This window comes from Ambystoma mexicanum, chromosome 8, assembly GCF_040938575.1.
Source record: "Ambystoma mexicanum isolate Mex_15411 chromosome 8, UKY_AmexF1_1, whole genome shotgun sequence".
NCBI lineage: Eukaryota > Metazoa > Chordata > Amphibia > Caudata > Ambystomatidae > Ambystoma > Ambystoma mexicanum.
In genome coordinates, this window is record NC_090929.1 from 476,034,678 (window position 1) to 476,055,057 (window position 20,380).

Consider the following 20,380-nt stretch of genomic DNA (forward strand, 5'->3'; position numbering starts at 1 on the left):
GGCTTTCGATAATCCGCTGTTCAAGGAATTAAATCACAATACAATGATAATATGTTCCAATTTCTACGAGCCTCTTTTGGCTCTGCACCTTAGCAGGCATGCTTCGCGCACTGCCCCTCCTTCACAATCACTGCCTACTCAGGCACACCACCACAATCCTGCGCATGCGCTTTCTGCGCACTGCCACTGGTCCACCTCGTCTGCCAAGCTCAAGTTCACAATACTAGCTCCTCGCCATCCACAATTTCTCTGTCCTATGTGTAACCTAAGATTGACGTCAACAAGCTAATATCACAGCACAGTTAAATTGAATATCAGGCACACACAAAATAGCCTGTTACTCCCAAACCCCCACAAAACCCCACAGCTGTCTTCCCGTTCTCCAGGTAGAGTATACTAAAAATTTCTTGTGATTGAACCGCACCTGTGCGTCGCTTAACGTGTGAAACGCCTCTCTCCGGGAGACTTACTTAACCAGCCAATTCACCTTCCGCAATCTAGGATATCTCCAGCTAACCCTCACGGGAATACCATCATCTATGACCCGAGCTAAAATGCCCAACCCAGAGGAATACTTCATCTACAACTCTTGTCATCCAAGCCCTCTAGGACTGAACGTGCTCTAAACATATAAAAGGGTACATCTATCTCCTCTCCAGTCCCTACTCACAACAACAATACTAAACAGTACTATTACACTGCTACACAATACTTCCCCCAATATTCAACAATACCCACTGTTACCCCACAGTACTCAACCCCCTCCCGTACCCCCACAATTGCTGTTAGTCTGAACCAATACTTAAGTTCCGTGTTACACGGACACTGCTCGGCTGCCGGCTCCCCCGTCAAAGCACTCACATCCCCATCTTGGTCTGCCTTGACAACTCGCCGATTCCGGGTAGGATGATTTTCAAATGGCTCCTGACAACTTCTAAACAGATACGCGTTTCCCGTTGTTCTCAAAATACACGCGAGGGTCCCACAGCCTCTAAGGTTCAGCGGCCAAGGGGTCGGCTTTGTGTCGGGCTGGCGCAGGTAACCATCCTCTGCGACCAACTTTTTGGGAAATATCCCAGGTAGGCCTGGGGCTACTGGGAGTTCGCAAACTCAGAACTCATGGAAAGCCCAACACCTTCCCCCAAAAGGAAAGTAGGCCCAGACAGACAGCAAGTTCAACTGTGTTTTTTTACAGCCAAAACCAGCAGGGATCAGTACAAGGAACAAGCTCCTGGAACATCTCAGTGATCTCTGGCTCACAGGCCAGTTTTGATGGAATACCAGGTCACAATGACATCATCACCTGAGCCCCGCTTCAGGACACCTATCGACCACTTGGATTGGGCGTTGAGTGGTAGTCCACCTATAGCAGCCCCTATATGTGTTAGTTCACTGGCTCTCCCATGTCAGCCGCCAGGACTGGCCCATCCCATTATTACTACATTTAAACAATGTTGCAGAGTGTGAGGGTCTGATCAGTGGTTCTTGCCCGTTGCTACCCACCCATAGGGTCCTGAACTGCCATTGGCTAGAACTGTCGCACCCAGGCCTGCGATCCGAATCGGTTCTCAGCTCGTAGTGTACCTTTTCAAGGTAATAAGAACAACTATGTGTCTGCATTTTAACATGTGTGCACCACCAAAGACTATGAGGGTGCCCGTCCATATCATGCAAAATTCAGCTTCTCCTGTAACGACTTTGTTGCAGCTTCTGTCTGGCTGTGTGAGATCTCTCATCTTTCCCAGCTGCTAGTTTCGGTTCATCATCAGCTCGGCCAGCTGACATGTTCAGAGACCGTGTTTTGAGCTTCTGTAGCTACTCCGATTTATTCGCATTTACTGTGTCAGTGTTACTGCAGTTCAGGGAATGGAATGTCACTCGTATCTTGTGGCCTTGGCAGCAGACCCTGTCCCACACCTTCATTCCCCTGTGCTGCCTGAATTCACTGATCTCAGCTCCTGCCGAGTGTCTGTGGCCTGTTATAATTTTCCTAAACTATATCATGGCTTCTGCATTGTCCTAGTCTATATCCTCCATATGTTAGTCGTACATGGCTCTGTCAGGTCCCATAGGTGTTCCTGCAATAGTTTAATTGCACGTAAGCATCTGCAAGCTTTTTCAGGATCTCTTGCTTCCTGCGGTTTCGGCGTTGCTGCAAATTAAGCTAATGGAAAAATAATAAAGCAAAGACAGTGTGTAGGTGTGTCTGTCCTCTAACTTCTAGAACGGTACGCATGTGTTCTTCGTGTATTTGGGTGCGTGGTTATGTCCCGATGTGCGGATGGTACGTGTGCTTCATGTCTATCACTTCTATGTCGTGATGTCTCTAACAACGCCATGCATGGCTTCTTGGGGCTTTAGTCAAGACTGTCAATGGAAGTGTCCTTAGTCGCATCCTGATGCTCTTCATTCACTCTGGGCAATGTTTGCACTGCTCCTGTGCTATATGATTGTCTGAGTGGGTACCTTTCAACGTACCTGTCTACCATGAGAGCAATAGGAATCTGTCCGAAGTGGTATGAACGCTCATGGTTCCTTCGGTTCTTCTTCCGGTTAGTGTGCCTTGTGGGAGGGGGAGCAGGGATGGGATTAGACCCTCCCTCATCCAAACATTAGTGGGGAGGTTTACCTGTAGGTCTAGAGAGTTGAGGATCTTATCTCTGGCAGGAACTAGATATTTTCTGGGACAAAAAATGATAATAACTGTTCCCCTCTATAGTTTTTCTCACCGGAAGAATTGCCTGGGAAGTTAAAAAGTGGAAAGTGATTCCCATTCTAAGGTTTCGATGGCTGTGGGGCTCATGGCTTCTCAAGCGACCCTGACTTTGCGGTCTTGACCCAATGAAGTAGGGTTGATCGGTGTCTGTTTCTAGAGTAGATGACATACTGGCAGAAAATAGGACACTGGTCATCTCTTTTCCTGGTATATCAACCTTGGTGCTAGAGATCATATGATCCAGCTTACTACTCATGTGGGTTCCCCGGTTTGTATCAACTGCACAGCATCCCACTACTGACACCATATGTAAGGGTGCAGAAGTACGAGTCTGAAACAGTAGTGGTATGTTTGTTGGCAAAGACTTTTATTTATAACAGTGAAAGAAAAAGAAAAGCCTACCTTGCCCTATTAATATGAGGGGTTGCCCTACCTCAACAAGAATACTAAGGACTCTGTCAGGATGTCCGTAAAGTAAAATTTCCACGGTCCTGTATCCAAACCTATTCCTGTCCCTTACATGTTAAACTAAATAAAGAAAACTGGGTGGCTTCTTAATTGAGAAGGAAGCCCCTCTCATTCTGGACATAGACTCCAAGGCTCAATCTTGTAACAGAATCTTTAACTTCAATGTTCACTTCCTGAATATTCTTTCCAACATATACACAACGCAATTCCCAGGCCTCTGTGGGGAACCTCTTCGTCTGTCTGTGTTTCACTAGGCGGATAGGGTCTATCCGGTCTGGTTCACTAGCCTGCCAGCCTTGACCGTAGACTTTACTCCTCACAAAAGAAACTCAATGTCGAACCTATCTCCAGGTCAGGGATGTGGTATCAAATCTGGTTCAATATCTTGCCAGGCTCTAATGTGGCCTTTCTATTCACAAAAGACGCTCTCCAAGTGTCTCCAGGTCACAAATGTGGTATCAAATCTGGTTAAATATCCTGCCAGACATGACTGTAGCCTTCCTTTTTTCAAAATACAGTTTCCAAATCTCTCTACATCACCAATGCGTTATTAAGTTTGGTTCACTATCCTGCCAGATTTGATTACATAGTTTAGAGTTCCAAAATGTATTTTTCTCTTTTGGCAAAAGGTCCCCGACCCCTTGCTCCGGTCTCTAGCGCCTCTTCTCCTTCTCGACCTTGACCCCAAATCTCTCCGGACTGTTTCTGGGTCTCGCTGATGTGTTCTGCTGCTTGTTTCTGTTGTTGCAGATCTTTTTATATTTTCTCAGGGTCTCCCTGATTCACTCTGGGCTCCAGGCCCACTGATTGTAAATGTCTTTGTGCTGTTGTGGGTCCTTGTTATGTTATGTTAGACTGTTTTATATAGTGCAACATACACCCGGATACAACCTGGTGCTTAAGGATATGCAGTGAGAGCAGATGGGTAGTCAAAGAAGATACAACAGTTTAATTAAATATGAGAGTTTTAAGATGATGCCGAAAAGCCAAGCGGTTGGCTGTCATTCACATAGAAAGAGGAAGCATATTCCATAAACGTTTGACTGCAATGGAAAATGCTCTGCCGCCCATTCTAGCTCGATGTTCTCTTGGACCTTGTCCCTTGCATGCTTCCCTGGTGGTTTCCCCCGTTCCTATATGAGCCCCAGGCCCTGGTGTGCACTGGTGGGGCTTCCTTGCTTTCATGTGGGTCCCAAACCCTGATCTTCTATTTCTGTGGGATCCACGTCCCTGTTTCACCTAATGCCCACTTGAACAGACCTGGTGTACTGTTCGACGTAGGCTTTTGCACAAAGTTCGAATCAAAGTGTCTAATTCATCTGTTATCTCTTTTTACTACTAGGGATGCATTTATGTGGTTCACAAAGTTTGCAAGTCCTCTGTTATCCCCTTGTGTTTCTCTGGATGTATTTATGTGATTCACAAGGTTTGCATCAAATTGTATAATTCCTCTGTTATAACCTTGTGTTTCTCGGGATGTATATCTGTTTCGCTTTAATCCATTTAGCTCCCTGTGCGCCCCAATAGCAGGTCTGACCCTTTCCCTAGCTTCGGCAAGTCTTGGTGCAGTCCCCGGTTTCTCCTTGAGGCAGAGAGGTGCTTCTGTGTCAACAACTAGTGTTCTGTCTGTGTTGGCTCTGCAGCGTTATACTCTTCCTCACATCCTTGGCTGTTCTCATTCTCAAATATACAAAAAAGGTAGCAGGCGCCCCTCTCTCGAAAGAACAGGGCATGATAACCTGTTCAGTGGTTATTAACCACATTGAGAGTTCGCAGCCATTGCTTTTTGCTCACTGTACCTTCACAGATGGGAAATATCCATTTGCATATCAGTCTTTGTCCCGCCCACAAGGGCAGTCCAGCACCGAAATGCTATGGCAATTCCTCTCTGAACAAGAATACCATCAGCAACCCCATACACGTGTTTCAGCCTTGTTGGGCATCATCAGTGAGGTGAAGCTGAGCCTCTCTAAGCACAGTGAGCAGGGAGTCCACGTCTGGTTGCCCCCAGGTAACCTAGGGTGACCAACCCCAAGTTCCTTTCAAAAATACAAAAAAGGTAGCAGGCGCCCCTCTCTCGAAAGAACACGGCATGATAACCTGTTCAGTGGTTATTAACCACATTGAGAGTTCGCAGCCATTGCTTTTTGCTCACTGTACCTTCACAGATGGGAAATATCCATTTGCATATCAGTCTTTGTCCCGCCCACAAGGGCAGTCCAGCACCGAAATGCTATGGCAATTCCTCTCTGAACAAGAGTACCATCAGCAACCCCATACATGTGTTTCAGCCTTGTTGGGCATCATCAGTGAGGTGAAGCTGAGCCTCTCTAAGCACAGTGAGCAGGGAGTCCACGTCTGGTTGCCCCCAGGTAACCTAGGGTGACCAACCCCAAGTTCCTTTCAAAAATACAAAAAAGGTAGCAGGCGCCCCTCTCTCGAAAGAACACGGCATGATAACCTGTTCAGTGGTTATTAACCACATTGAGAGTTTGCAGCCATTGCTTTTTGCTCACTGTACCTTCACAGATGGGAAATATCCATTTGCATATCAGTCTTTGTCCCGCCCACAAGGGCAGTCCAGCACCGAAATGCTATGGCAATTCCTCTCTGAACAAGAGTACCATCAGCAACCCCATACACGTGTTTCAGCCTTGTTGGGCATCATCAGTGAGGTGAAGCTGAGCCTCTCTAAGCACAGTGAGCAGGGAGTCCACGTCTGGTTGCCCCCAGGTAACCTAGGGTGACCAACCCCAAGTTCCTTTCAAAAATACAAAAAAGGTAGCAGGCGCCCCTCTCTCGAAAGAACACGGCATGATAACCTGTTCAGTGGTTATTAACCACATTGAGAGTTCGCAGCCATTGCGTTTTGCTCACTGTACCTTCACAGATGGGAAATATCCATTTGCATATCAGTCTTTGTCCCGCCCACAAGGGCAGTCCAGCACCGAAATGCTATGGCAATTCCTCTCTGAACAAGAGTACCATCAGCAACCCCATACACGTGTTTCAGCCTTGTTGGGCATCATCAGTGAGGTGAAGCTGAGCCTCTCTAAGCACAGTGAGCAGGGAGTCCACGTCTGGTTGCCCCCAGGTAACCTAGGGTGACCAACCCCAAGTTCCTTTCAAAAATACAAAAAAGGTAGCAGGCGCCCCTCTCTCGAAAGAACACGGCATGATAACCTGTTCAGTGGTTATTAACCACATTGAGAGTTCGCAGCCATTGCTTTTTGCTCACTGTACCTTCACAGATGGGAAATATCCATTTGCATATCAGTCTTTGTCCCGCCCACAAGGGCAGTCCAGCACCGAAATGCTATGGCAATTCCTCTCTGAACAAGAGTACCATCAGCAACCCCATACACGTGTTTCAGCCTTGTTGGGCCTCATCAGTGAGGTGAAGCTGAGCCTCTCTAAGCACAGTGAGCAGGGAGTCCACGTCTGGTTGCCCCCAGGTAACCTAGGGTGACCAACCCCAAGTTCCTTTCAAAAATACAAAAAAGGTAGCAGGCGCCCCTCTCTCGAAAGAACACGGCATGATAACCTGTTCAGTGGTTATTAACCACATTGAGAGTTCGCAGCCATTGCTTTTTGCTCACTGTACCTTCACAGATGGGAAATATCCATTTGCATATCAGTCTTTGTCCCGCCCACAAGGGCAGTCCAGCACCGAAATGCTATGGCAATTCCTCTCTGAACAAGAGTACCATCAGCAACCCCATACACGTGTTTCAGCCTTGTTGGGCATCATCAGTGAGGTGAAGCTGAGCCTCTCTAAGCACAGTGAGCAGGGAGTCCACGTCTGGTTGCCCCCAGGTAACCTAGGGTGACCAACCCCAAGTTCCTTTCAAAAATACAAAAAAGGTAGCAGGCGCCCCTCTCTCGAAAGAACACGGCATGATAACCTGTTCAGTGGTTATTAACCACATTGAGAGTTCGCAGCCATTGCTTTTTGCTCACTGTACCTTCACAGATGGGAAATATCCATTTGCATATCAGTCTTTGTCCCGCCCACAAGGGCAGTCCAGCACCGAAATGCTATGGCAATTCCTCTCTGAACAAGAGTACCATCAGCAACCCCATACACGTGTTTCAGCCTTGTTGGGCATCATCAGTGAGGTGAAGCTGAGCCTCTCTAAGCACAGTGAGCAGTTCAGCAGTTCACAGGTCAGCGTCCCTTCTCTCTGCAGATGGGCCAGGTCCCTGTAGCTTGGACATCCTGGAGAGTCACTTCTTTCCTTGACTTTGTCTCCGCTTCCAGCCTTCGGGTCCCACACCACAGAACCAGTGTCTTGTAGCTTGCTTCTCCATGGCTATCTTGATGCTCTATTGAGCCCTTCTTCCCTTTTTATGATTGAGGCTGCCTCTTGTTAGCTGCACCGCGTGTGTTGGTTGCGCGGAGGGCTTTTGCCTCCTTATTCCATCTTCCTCATGTCAGTGGCGATGTAAGGGATTTCGATCAGGCACACACTACATTGCCTAGCATCTAGTGCGCAATGAAACCCTTATTTTATTTGTGTCCATAAGTTCAATATTCTGAATGATATACCACTCAATCACACCCTTCTCAAAATACCCCCCAGGTCACACTGAACCAGGAATCAGACTAGTTTGTAAAGGTAAATATGTATTTATTTATTAATATTCAAATCATACATAAGTTGTATATATATATATATATATATATGTATATATATATATGATACATATCTATTTCTGAGGCTTGTGGAATCTGCTTAGATCACATGCTGTGCATAGGCCGACATCTAGTGGAAGCTGCGGAGTATTATAGTTTGTTTTTTGAAACTCGAAAATGGGCGTCGACACAGGGCGTGCCAGTAATACTATCCCTAGTGTGACGTCCCCTGTACCCATGATCCCTCACGCGTCTAGGACCCTCAGATTGTTTTTTTCCACCGTACTGGTCGGAAGCATTTTCGCGGAGTTCCTGGCACTAAGCCATAATTTTGCAAAATATTGATAATTTTACCCCTTCTCCACCCCAACGTCGAGATGCCGAATTTCTACACTCGAGGCCGGATCGGAGAGGATTTCGACCGTCGACTGCACGACGACTTTGGGCCTTGAGGCTTCCGTCTCGGCCCGGGCATGGGCCGCTGGCCGAGGCCCTACAAGTAGGGAGAGTGGGGGGTGGTCATACTCTACACTCTTGTAATATATAGACACACTTATATATTCCTACATTTAACAGCCACAAGGTGTGTATGGAGGGTACCCCTTTCCGATTCTGCTTGCCGAGGGACCACCCCGAGGCAAATTGCAGAGCCTGTAGTAGGTTTAAGCCTAAAACACTTAAGGACCGTTCAATCAAGCGTTGGGCCACCACGCCAGGCGTCAAGAGGCCATGGCAGCGGAGGGCGCCTTCAGTGACGGCAGCAACGCCGTACTTTCGGACAGCGAGGGCTTTATGGCGTCGAAAGACAGCCGAGCGCAAGTCCCCGACCTCGGAAGGTCGACCGGCAGGCCGGCTATGGGGAACACCCCCGGCGACACGAGCGCTTCCCATGACACCTTCAAAAAACACACAAAGTCTAACCGAGACTCGACGCGCACGCCGAGTTCTTGGAAAGAGGCACGTAGAGAACGGTCCGAATCGGCGTCCTCTGGGCGCTCTCGATCTAGATCGCCACACGACGCCAGGCAAGCATCCACTATTGCCAAGAGTGCCTCGCTCCTTAAGGTCACGGAAGCTCGATCGTCGGGAGACAAAGCCGACTTCCACCCTCAGGCCGCACTCCAAGAGTCGGCGCCCGCAGACCGAATTACTACCGATCCCGAACCCCTACCTCCACGCTCGAAGAATAGGGTCAAGACCCCCGAACCTCGACGCCAGGCGTCGAAAAGCTCAGAGGGCCCTAAAACACACGGGAAACACTCCTCCAGTCACGGGGAGGGAGGGAAACAGCAAAGGAAGCAGTCTCTACCCACTTCCAAACCCGTAGAACACTCCACTCCTCAAAAACAGAAAGACAAGTCCACGTCTTCTAATAATACCAAAACCCCTGCACAGGCTACCAAGTCTAGTCAGGATACATTTGGAAAACTCCCAGAAAGGGTCATTCCCAGTTCCAGAGAATTGACCAGTGTTGACATAGATAGGGTAATGTCAAGAATGTCATCTTTGGCAGATTTTTATGCAAAAAACCCAGAACACTTTCTTGCTTATACTCCCGACGGGTCAGCACCCTCTGGCTCTAAGGATCCTATACCTCCAAGTGCAAGGTCCCACTTTGAGACACCAACAGGGTCTTCAGACCCCTTCTATGTCCAGCCCTACTCTCATTACCAGGGAGAGACATCCTTTGTTGAGGATCCAGATTTGGGCTTTGTGGAGGAACAAACTGGGACAGGCTACTATGGGGATGATGAGGATCAAGATGAGGAGGAGGAAGACCCCTACAGGGTAGACTCCCCAGTAGAAAGAGAGGCCCCCATTACCGACTCCCCTGTCGACAACCACCGACTCCTGAATGAAGTGCTGTCTCGAGCAGCTGAACATTTCCACATCGACACCCAGGGTGCCCAGGAGGAAAGAGACTTCGCAGAAGAGTTAGTGGGGGAGAGGAGGCCTGTTGCTCAGGCCATCCCTATCCTAAAATCTATTCAAAGAAGAATAGACCCGTCACTCCTCAATCCTAACCTCACCAGAGCAGTGAACCCTAGGATTGAAAAACTTTTCAAGGCGGCCCAATCAAACCCACTATATATAAGAGGGCATCTGAAGCCAGACTCTCTGGTTGTTACTAACACCCGTAAGAGAGCTGGAACACCCTTATCATCGTCCGAGGCTCCTCCCGACAAGGAGAGCAAAAGACTGTACGGGTTAGGCAGGAAAGTGGCCTCCACTTCCGCCTACCAGGCAAGGATTGCCAACTCCACCACCCTGTTGGCCAGCTACAACTGCCATTAGTGGGAAGAGGTCGCGGCACTCATAGACTCCGCACCAGAACCCTTAAAGAGCCAATTGGCACGAGTTTCAGCAGAGGGAAGAGCCGTGTCCGGTTGCATTTTAAAGGCAACCTTTGATGCCACGGATAACGCAGGCAGATTAATAGCAGAAGGAACTGTTATTAAGAGACACGCTTGGCTACGCCAGTCTGGTTTCAAGGCTGAAAAACAAGCGTCACTATTGGGCAAACCGGTGGAGCCGGATCTGTTGTTTGGTAAGGCGGTCGAGGACGCACTAAAGAATGCCAAGGACGAGTATGAAACACTCAAATCCCTAGTCCAGCTAACCACTAAACCCCCTAATCAGAGAGGGAATGGCAATTTTCGTCGCGGCCAAAATTCCCAAAGAGGTTCTAACTATTCCCAGGGGCAGGGTACACAGTGGAACAATAATAACCAGCAGTCTACCCAGGGTTACGGCAGGGGGAATAAGAGAGGATGTGGTAGAGGTAGAGGCAGCCCCAATAAAGGAGGCGGCACGCCTCCACCGAAACAGTGACACTCCGTTCAGGGTCCCTTCTCACGCAACCCCAGTAGGGGGATGCATTTCCAACTTCACCCAAGCTTGGGAAGGGATCACATTAGACAGATGGGTGCTGTCAACAGTATCCGAGGGGTACTGTATAGAACTACTAGAGCGTCCCCGAGACCATCCTCCACGACAAAAAATACATTCTTTGGAACACCAGAAGATCCTCCTAGAAGAGATTGTCAAATCTGCTAGCAAAGGACGCGATAGAACTCGTCCCGGGATACCAGGTAAACAAGAGTATTTATTCAACTTACTTCCTTGTGCCAAAAAAAGATTTGACAATGCGCCCAGTATTGGATTTACGGCCTGCCAACAAGTATGTCAAGCCCCAAAAGTTTCGCATGACAACTCTCCAAGAGGTAATCCCCCTCCTAAAAAAGGGGGATTACATGGCAACATTGGACATGAAAGATGCCTATTTTCATATTTCCATGTTCCAAGCGCACAGAAAATACTTGCGCTTCAAGGTGGACAGTCGGCACTACCAGTTCAAGGTACTGCCCTTCGGGATAGCTTTGGCCCCAAGGGTATTCACCAAGGTACTGGCGGTGGCGGCAGCACACCTACGCAGGGAGGCAATCCCGGTGTACCCTTACCTGGACGACTGGCTCATCACGGGGGAAAACCCAGTAATTTGCAGAACAAACATTCAAAGGACTATCGACCTCTTCTTCGAATTGGGCTTCTCAATAAACGAGAAAAAGTCAAGTCTAGTGCCAGGCACATCCAAACAATTCTTAGGAGCTATCCTAGACACTCAAGAGGGGTTGACCTTTCCTTCAGAGGAAAGAATTCGGAAAATACTGCTGCAAATTCCGCAATACCAGTCCGGTCGCCAGATAACGGTACGCAAAGCAATGCGTTTGCTGGACATGATGGCGTCATGTATTTACCTGGTCCCCCACGCGCGCCTGTGCATGCGTCCCATGCAGGAATGGTTGGCGAAACAGTGGTCTCAGGCAAGTGGTCAGTGGGACGATCTAGTGGTCGTTTCGCCAAACACTGGTACAAAGCCTTCACTGGTGGACAAGAGAGAATCTGTCCAAGGGGAAACCCTTTTACGATCCCGAGATACAGGCGGTAGTCACAACCGATGCATGCCTGACGGGGTGGTGAGCTCACCATCTCCACCACACAGCTCAGGGTCTCTGGTCTCACGCAGTGGCCAAGAATCACATCAACCTTCTAGAGCTTCTGGCAGTATTCAGAGCGCTTCAAGCTTTCGAACCCTACCTTTTAAACCTGTCAGTGCAAATCCGGACGGACAGCACTACAGCCATGTTCTACCTGAACAAACAAGGAGGGACACGCTCGCCAAATCTGTCCAAGCTTGCCCAGAAAATCTGGATATGGGCACTCAGACGGAACATCTTCCTGTCATCACAACATGTTCCAGGGGATCTCAATTCCCTAGCGGATGCTCTGAGCAGAGACCCCCTCCCAGAGGAACGCGAGTGGTGTCTACACAGAGAAGTCGTAGAAGACATCTTCTCAGTGGGGTTTCCCCACTATAGACCTATTCGCCACAAGCGAAAACAGCCAATGCCCAGGATTCGCATCCAGGTTCCCCCAACCAGACTCCCAGGGGAACGCCCTGTGGATGAACTGGTCAGGGATGTTTGCGTACGCTTTTCCACCAACTCCTCTAATCAGGAAGGTGGTCAACAAGATGAAAAGAGAATCGATGACTCGTCCTGGTTGCTCCCATGTGGGCGAGACAACCATGGTTCCCACACCTACGCAGACTGGCGGTGTGCAAACCCATCAGACTTCCGAGCTGGTACAACCTATTGTCCCAACACCAAGGTCAAACAGTGCACCCTCAACCCAACTCAATGAACCTGGCAGCATGGCTCCTGAGGTCATAGAGTTTGGACATCTCAAATTACCACAGAGGTGTATGGACATCCTAAAAGGGGCTAGGAAGCCCAAGATGAGGCACTGCTACTTTGACAAATGGAAGAGATTCGTAATCTGGTGCCAGAGTAAGCAAATCAACCCAGTTGATTGCACTCCTTCCACTATTGTTACTTACATGCTCCACCTGCTGGATGCGGGGCTGGTTTTTAACTCACTGAAGGTTCACCTGGCAGCCCTGTCAGCAAACACCACTTCCCATAACAAGGTGTCGTGGTGGAAAGTACCAGTAGTTAAGGCCTTCATGGAAGGAGTAAAGAGACTTCACCCTCCTATTTCTAACCCACCACCAGGATGGGACCTGAACGTGGTGCTATCTAAACTCATGGGCCCCCCATTCAAGCCCATGCATAAGACGAGTCTGAAACACCTGACCTATAAGACTGCCTTCTTAGTAGCCATTACATCCATAAGAAAGGTCAGTGAAATTCAGGCTCTGTCAGTGCAGGATCCTTTCTGTACTATTCATAAGGATAAGCTGGTTTTACGGACACACCCTAGGTTCTCACCTAAGTTTATTTCCAAATTCCATGTAAACCAGTCCATCGAGCTTCCGGCTTTCTTCCAAAACCCACAAAGCTCGGCTGAGGTTAAACTACACACCCTAGATGTGCGTAGGGCGGTCCTTTACTACATAAACAAGACCAGACCGCTTAGGAAAACAGATCAACTGTTTGTCTCCGTAGCCACAGGCAAGGAGGGAGATCGCGTCTGTAAGGGTGCCATCTCCAGGTGGATTGTCAACTGTATCCAGTTGTGTTACTCTCTTTCTGACAAACCTTTGCCTTTTACGCCCAGAGCCCACTCGACAAGAAGCATTGGGGCCACTCTGGCTTTCATTGCAAATGTTCCCCTTGACACCATTTGCAAAGCAGCTACTTGGAGCTCTATTCACACTTTTACTCAGCACTACTGCATTGACACCCATTCCAAGACAGATACTCAAGTGGGACAAGCGGTTCTAAGACATTTATTTGCTCATGACCCTTCTCAAATCCCACCTCCTTCTAACACTGCTCGCTAATCTATGCACAGCATGTGATCTAAGCAGATTCCACAAGCCTCAGAAGGGATACATTACTCACCGTAATCGTATTTCTGATGCTTGTATCTGCTTAGATTCACATGCGACCCACCCTTCCTCCCCTCTGAGAGAAGGCGCATGGATGCTTGTAGTCTTATCTTATCTATCTTCTATCTGCTTGGATCATCTGTACTCACGCTACTCCTCATGCTACCTCATGTCAGAAAAAATACAATCTGAGGGTCCTAGACCCGTGAGGGATCATGGGTACAGGGGACGTCACACTAGGGATAGTATTACTGGCACGCCCTGTGTCGACGCCCATTTTCGAGTTTCGAAAAACAAACTGTAATACTCTGCAGCTTCCACTAGATGTCGGCCTATGCACAGCATGTGAATCTAAGCAGATACAAGCATCAGAAATACGATTACGCTGAGTAATGTATCATATATATATATATATATATATATATATATATATATATATATATACATATATATATATATATATATATATATATATATATATATGGGACAGCAATCACCTAGCGGTGACAATCCAATTCAGAAACTAAGCAAAGCAATTGAATTCATTTATAATGATGAAACATAGAAAACGCAGGAAAAAGAACAGTTTTGGTTTGTGAACAGATAGCGTTGAGGTTAATATTCCCCCTGCAAAGTTTTGTTTAAATACAAATGAGCAATCCTACACAGATGTAAATAATCAGCAGGTATTGAGGAATGAAAGACAATGGGGGTCATTACGACCTTGGCAGTAAGGGGTTAACGGCGCCGGTATTGGTGCCAGAGCCGTCAACCCCTTACCGCCCAATTACGAATCTGCTGGCGGGACCCGCAAAGGGCGGCTGGTAAAACCAGGTGCCCTTAGCAGGTCCCGCTAGCAGACCAGGGAGTTTACAACGGGCCCGTTATTAACTTGCGGCATGGTTACCTCTAAGGTCGTAATGACCCCCAATGTCTAGAGTTTAAATGTGACACTTTTAAAATGACAGGTGACAATCGCTTTGTAAAATAATGCAAAAGGGTGCAAAAATGCTTAAATGGAGAATAATTCTAAAGAAAGCAACACTAAACATGTCCTTACACACATGAGATATAATATAAAACACAGTACACACTTTTGATCAGGATGGGATGGAAGAAGCACTTTGAAATGGGGAAAAGACACGTGTAAACTTGCGGCAAACTTTTACTATGCGATATTGGAGAAAAACAGGTCCCATGCACTGTTCTGCGATGCGGTTTCTCGTTGTGGAGGTAGCTAAGGGTCTTAGATACCAGTGAGAGTTGAAATTCTGTTTCTATCTTTAAAATTGAAGAAGTTATAGAGGTTTTAGTGAGAGGCGTTTTTGCAAAATATGTGCAAAAATGGAACAGGAATTCGGTTTTGTAAATGACAGATAGGTAGATTCATATTAATGACTATGAAAAAGAGTAGGCCACACATGAATCTTCACAGCTATGTGGCCAGCGCAACCATTCATGTGGTGGATAATCGATTTTGTTCTGGGATTTACTTTAGTTACTCAAAATCACTAAGGAGTTCTAGTTTTGTAACAAAGATGAGAGAAAAGTCAGCGCAAGAAGGATTCTAACAATAGTAGGGTTCTGAATTTAAAGATGGGATGGATTGAGATTGGGATAATACAATACAGAAATACTATGGGTCACTGTTCTTCCTATTACTAGTTACAGTCCTTTGTAATTAAATTCGACCGTCAGCTCTAGTCATTGGATTGGGTCAGGTCTAACGGCAGCAGGGCACTTCTGGAGGGATCGGATCAGCAGCGCGGTTCTGGTCAATTTTGGACTGCACCTCAGACTGGATTTGGATGGGCCCTTCTGGTCACTGGACACGGCAGATTACAGTATGCAAGTTTCAGCGGGCAAGCCTTAATGGTAGCAAGCCAAGCTGAATCAGAATTATTCTTTTAAGTTTTGGATGTTTAAAATTGGGTCTAGTTAGCAAGAGTTCAGCAATGCTAAAGTCTAGATTCTGCAAAGAAATCTAGCTCTTCAAAGAAGTCTGGAGTCAGCTACAAGATGAAGAGTTCTGGATCAAGGTGCTGCACGTAAATCAGGATGGATTCTGGAAGCTGAGTGTGTGTGTGTGGAGTGAAGTTCCTATATTTATACTATGAAATGCCATCCCCCAGTTTATGGTGTGGGCAGGATTTCAAAACACACCCCCACGGCTGTGAGTGGCTGCAGGCATGTGCTTCGTTTTGGTTGGTAGTCAGAACAGAGCTGTCATCTTTATGATGGGATTTAGGAACTCCCACATTGATTTTTACCAAAACAGAACTTTTGCACAAATGTACATTTCTTTTTTTTTTTAAACTTCTTTTTATTATTCAGCGTGGCAGCAAAACACAAACGAACAGCATGAGGCGTTACAACATGAATACCGTATACATAATGTAGGTGCACAGAGGTTATTTCACATAATATCACAATCAATGGTTACAATCACAGCATGGATTGGGCAATAGCAGCGCACAACAGGGGTGAGGACCCGGGCAGGTGGGGGGAAGAGGGCGGGGGGAGGTATCCGGTGTCGCAATTAGATCGGACATGTAAGAGCGGAACTTAAGCCATACATTTCTAGGTCTGGAGTGGGCAGATTGTATATGGGACCAGGCTTCCTCAGAGTCCGAGGCCCAAGTAACCGCCCTCAGCCATTGAGCGTGTGTGGGAGGCGAGGGGCGAAGCCAACAAAGCAGGATGGAGCGCACCGCCAGCAGGAGGCAAAGGCCGGCTAATTTTTTGGAATCCCGGGAAAGGCCTGGGAGATCGTGAAAGAGACATACCAACGGGGAAGGAACAATGGGCCGGTCGAGAACCGCAGACATCGTCGAGCAAACTGCCTCCCAAAACTGTGAGAGGCGAGGGCAGGACCAAATCATGTGGATGTAGTCAGCGTCGTCTCGATAGCATCTAGGGCAGCTGGAAGGGTGATCCCTGGACATGCGATGTAGTCTGATCGGGGTGTAGTGAAACCTATGTAGTACTTTGAATTGAATGAGTTTAAGACGGGAGTTAAAGGATACTCGATGCGTACGCTCGCATAGATGTGCCCAGCGCTCGTCCGACATTTCAACACCCAGGTCTACCCCCCACACACACTTCAGTTTAGTGAAATCTGGGACAGATCTGGACTGCAACATCGTGTATAACCTAGAGATTTTACCTCTTGTGGGCCCAGGTGAGGTGAGCTCTTCAATAGCCGGGTCGTCCGGGGGCAGCGCAGGGAACGTTTGGTAAATACGTTTGAGGGTCCTGCGGAGGGATGCGTATTGAAGCCATGCACCCTGGTCACTCCTCAGGGGCAACGGGAGATCTGGCCATTCAACAAATATACCCTGGTCAAACACATCACGCAGCAGCTCGTAGCCTGCGTCCGCCCAGCGGTGAACCGTGCCCGGTGGGACCTGCGGGACCCCTGGGAGGGAATTCCAGAGAGGGAGGTTGCCGTGGAAGGCGTAAGTAGTTTTGACTAGTTTCCACATCTTCGCTAAAGCAATGGAAGTGCAGGCGACCGGGCTCCGTGAGTCCAATACCAAGGGGGCGGGTTGTATCACCAAGGAGCGAATATCCCGGTCGCAAACCGCAAGCTTCTCGAGTCGACCATGCGGCGGAGGGTCAATTGTATTAAACCAGTGAGAAGTATATTGGATTTGGGATACCAGCCAGTATTTGAGAAAGTTAGGGGCACCGAAGCTCCCGTTAGAGATGGGAGTGGATAGGGTGTCAATTTTAAGGCGGACCGCACCCGAGTGCCAGAGAAAGGAATTCACAGTGCGAGTCAAGTCCCAGAAGAAGCCCCCCCCCGGCCACAAGGGTATGTTAGTGAACCTGTAAAGCAACTGGGGTAACACCACCATCTTCAATAGCCCTATCCTGCCTGCCAGGGAGATCGGGAGCTTGTCCCAGGCCCGGACCTTAGCCGTCAGGTGTGTGAGATACTTCTGATAGTTTTCCTGGAAGGTCAACGCCTGTTGGCGCGTCACCACTATACCCAAGTAGGTAAATGTGGACTGAGCCCATGTGAAGCCCAAGGTATCAGGAGGAGGGAGAGTGCATTCTGTGAGTGGAAAGAGAATGGATTTTGAACAATTCACTTTGAGGCCAGAGATTCGACCGAACCGAATGATGTCCTCCAATATTGGGGGTAAGTTGATGTGGGAGAGCGCACAAACAACAATGCATCATCCGCATATAGGGACACTATGTCCGACTGGCCCGCAGTGCGGAGGCCTCTGTGAGCATGAAGTTGGCGGAGCATATCAGCGAAGGGCTCTATTGCTATAGCGAAGATCAAGGGAGAGAAGGGGCACCCCTGTCTCGTCCCCCTGGCGATCTCAAAGAGGGGGGAGCAGTGGTCGTCGGTGCGGACCCTGGCCACCGGGGAAGAGTAAAGCAATCTGACCCAGGAGAGAAAGGAGGGGCCGAATTTGCAACTATCGAGAACCCGCCATAGGTACCCCCAGGAGACCGAGTCAAACGCCTTTTGCATGTCGAGGGTGACAGCCACTGCCTGCGTGTCGGGACTAATTCTGTTAATTATATTAAATAGGCGCCTCAGGCTCAGAGAGGTGGAGCGACCGGGAATGAAACCCGCCTGATCTGGATGGATGATAGATGGCAGGAGGGGAGCCAACCGGAGCGCCAGAGCCTTGGCATATACCTTGACGTCACAATTTATGAGTGAAAGCGGCCGGTATGAGCCACATTGCAGGGGGGATTTACCTGATTTAAGTAGTACTGTGATTGTGGCCTCCCGGAGTGAAGGGGGGAATACACCGGACTCCGCAGACTCCTCCCAGAGAGCTAGCAAGTGAGGGAGCAGCTGTGACTTAAAATGCTTGTAAAATTCAACTGTAATACCGTCCGAACCAGGGGCACACCCCGAGGATAAGGAGTCAATAGCGTCCAACAGCTCCTCCAGTGTAAGGGGGGAGTCGAGGGAGGCCGCGGTTTCTGGGGACAGGGCTGGGAGAGGGAGGGCATTGAGAAAGGAGTCGATCTCCGCCACCGGCACCTCATCTGAGTTAGAATATAGGGTTTCGTAAAATGTGAAGAATTCCCTGTTGATGTCTTGCGAGGAGACCGCCATGGAGCCGTCAGGTCTCTCGACCCTGATTATGTGTGGGGACCCCGTCTCATGACGGATCAGACGTGCTAGAAATCGACCAGGGCGCTCCCCCTCCCCATATCTCCTCGCCATGCCAGGACTATCCAAAAACCTTTGTTCGCGATCCGCGAGGGATCGAAACGTGTCCAATTCCGACCCTATGTCAGCCAGGTTGCCCGGGGTGGAGTGAAGTGAGCATGTAGCTTCCAGGGTAGAGAATCTGGATTCACTAGCAGCCAGATCCCTCCGGATTGACTTCAGGACCCCATTCTCTTTGGACAACGCAATCCCTCTGATATAAGCCTTAAATGACTCCCATAGAGTGGCCTGGGTGGCTACTGAGCCCGCATTAGTCTCGAAGAATTCCTCAATCGACCGCTCGAGCTCGGAGCAGAACTCCGGATCCAGTAAGGACAGGGGTTTCAGCCTCCAGTTACGTGTCCGGCCGGGATCGGGACCCCAACCGATGGTCACAGTGACTGGAGAGTGGTCAGACAGGGTTCTGGGGAGGATCATTAGCTGTATAACGCTCTTAACCAGTTCGTTGGAGATCACCCATCTGTCAATGCGGGAATAGGAGTCGTGGACTGAGGAGTAAAAAGAGAACACACGGGAGTCCGGGTAGAAGAATCTCCACGCGTCCACCATGGCAAGACGGGGCAGGGATGATAGTGCAGCATAGGCTGCCCTAGAGAGTAGACGGGACCTCGATCCAGATCTGTCCAGGGCCACATCGAAAATCGTGTTGAAGTCACCCCCCCAAAGGATGGGAACCAGGGGGAAGCCTTCAAGGAGGGACGTGACCTGTACATAAAAATCCGGGTCATCTAGGTTAGGGCCGTAAATGTTCATCAGGACCACCTCCCTGTGTTGAAGCGTAGCATGAAGCAGTACATATCTGCCTTGAGGGTCTATTTGTGAAGAAATAAGAGAAAACTTGAGGCTTTTGTGAATAAGGGTCATGACCTCGCGGCTTTGGGTAGAGAAATCGGTAAAGAATCTATGGGGACCCCAGGTTTTGGCAAAACGCATACACTGTTCCGCGCGGGCATGTGTCTCTTGTAGAAACAAAATCTTGGACCCATGACGCTCGGCCTGCAGCTGGAGCTGTCTCATCTTCTTATAATTTCCCAACCCACCTACGTTCCAGCTCATGAAGGTCAGGTCACTCTTGGTCACAAATACAGTGGTGATCGAAAAAGAACAAATGTCAGTACCCTACGGGCCAATTTCACGGCCCTGCAGCACCAAGTCCTGAGCACCACCTCGTGGCTCGCCTTCGCCGCCAACGCCAACTTTTTTACAACAAAAACCCTGACATGACCCACCCCCACCCACATCCCCCCCCAAACAGAGGGATGACAATCCCAACCCCCCTCAACCAAAACCAAACCAAGGGCATCAGCGCCTGGGGGCCTGAGGGCCGGACTAGCCGCCGTAGTCCGGGCTGCGGCAGATCCAATGAGACAAGAGGTGCCCACAGTGGACCTTAGCAAATAACTTGAACAGGGTTCTGGCACATGGTGATGTGGCACACATTTGTAAAAATGAACACAACAAGCAGATTCCAAAATAGAGGATCAAGTAACCCAGATG

At 48.8% G+C, this 20,380-nt stretch overlaps 1 protein-coding gene across 1 annotated transcript in view; it reads left to right on the plus strand.

Moving 5' to 3' along the window:
• PUSL1 (pseudouridine synthase like 1) overlaps positions 1–20,380 on the plus strand; it is an 867,171-nt gene that overhangs the window by 750,644 nt on the left and 96,147 nt on the right. The window lies entirely within an intron of this gene.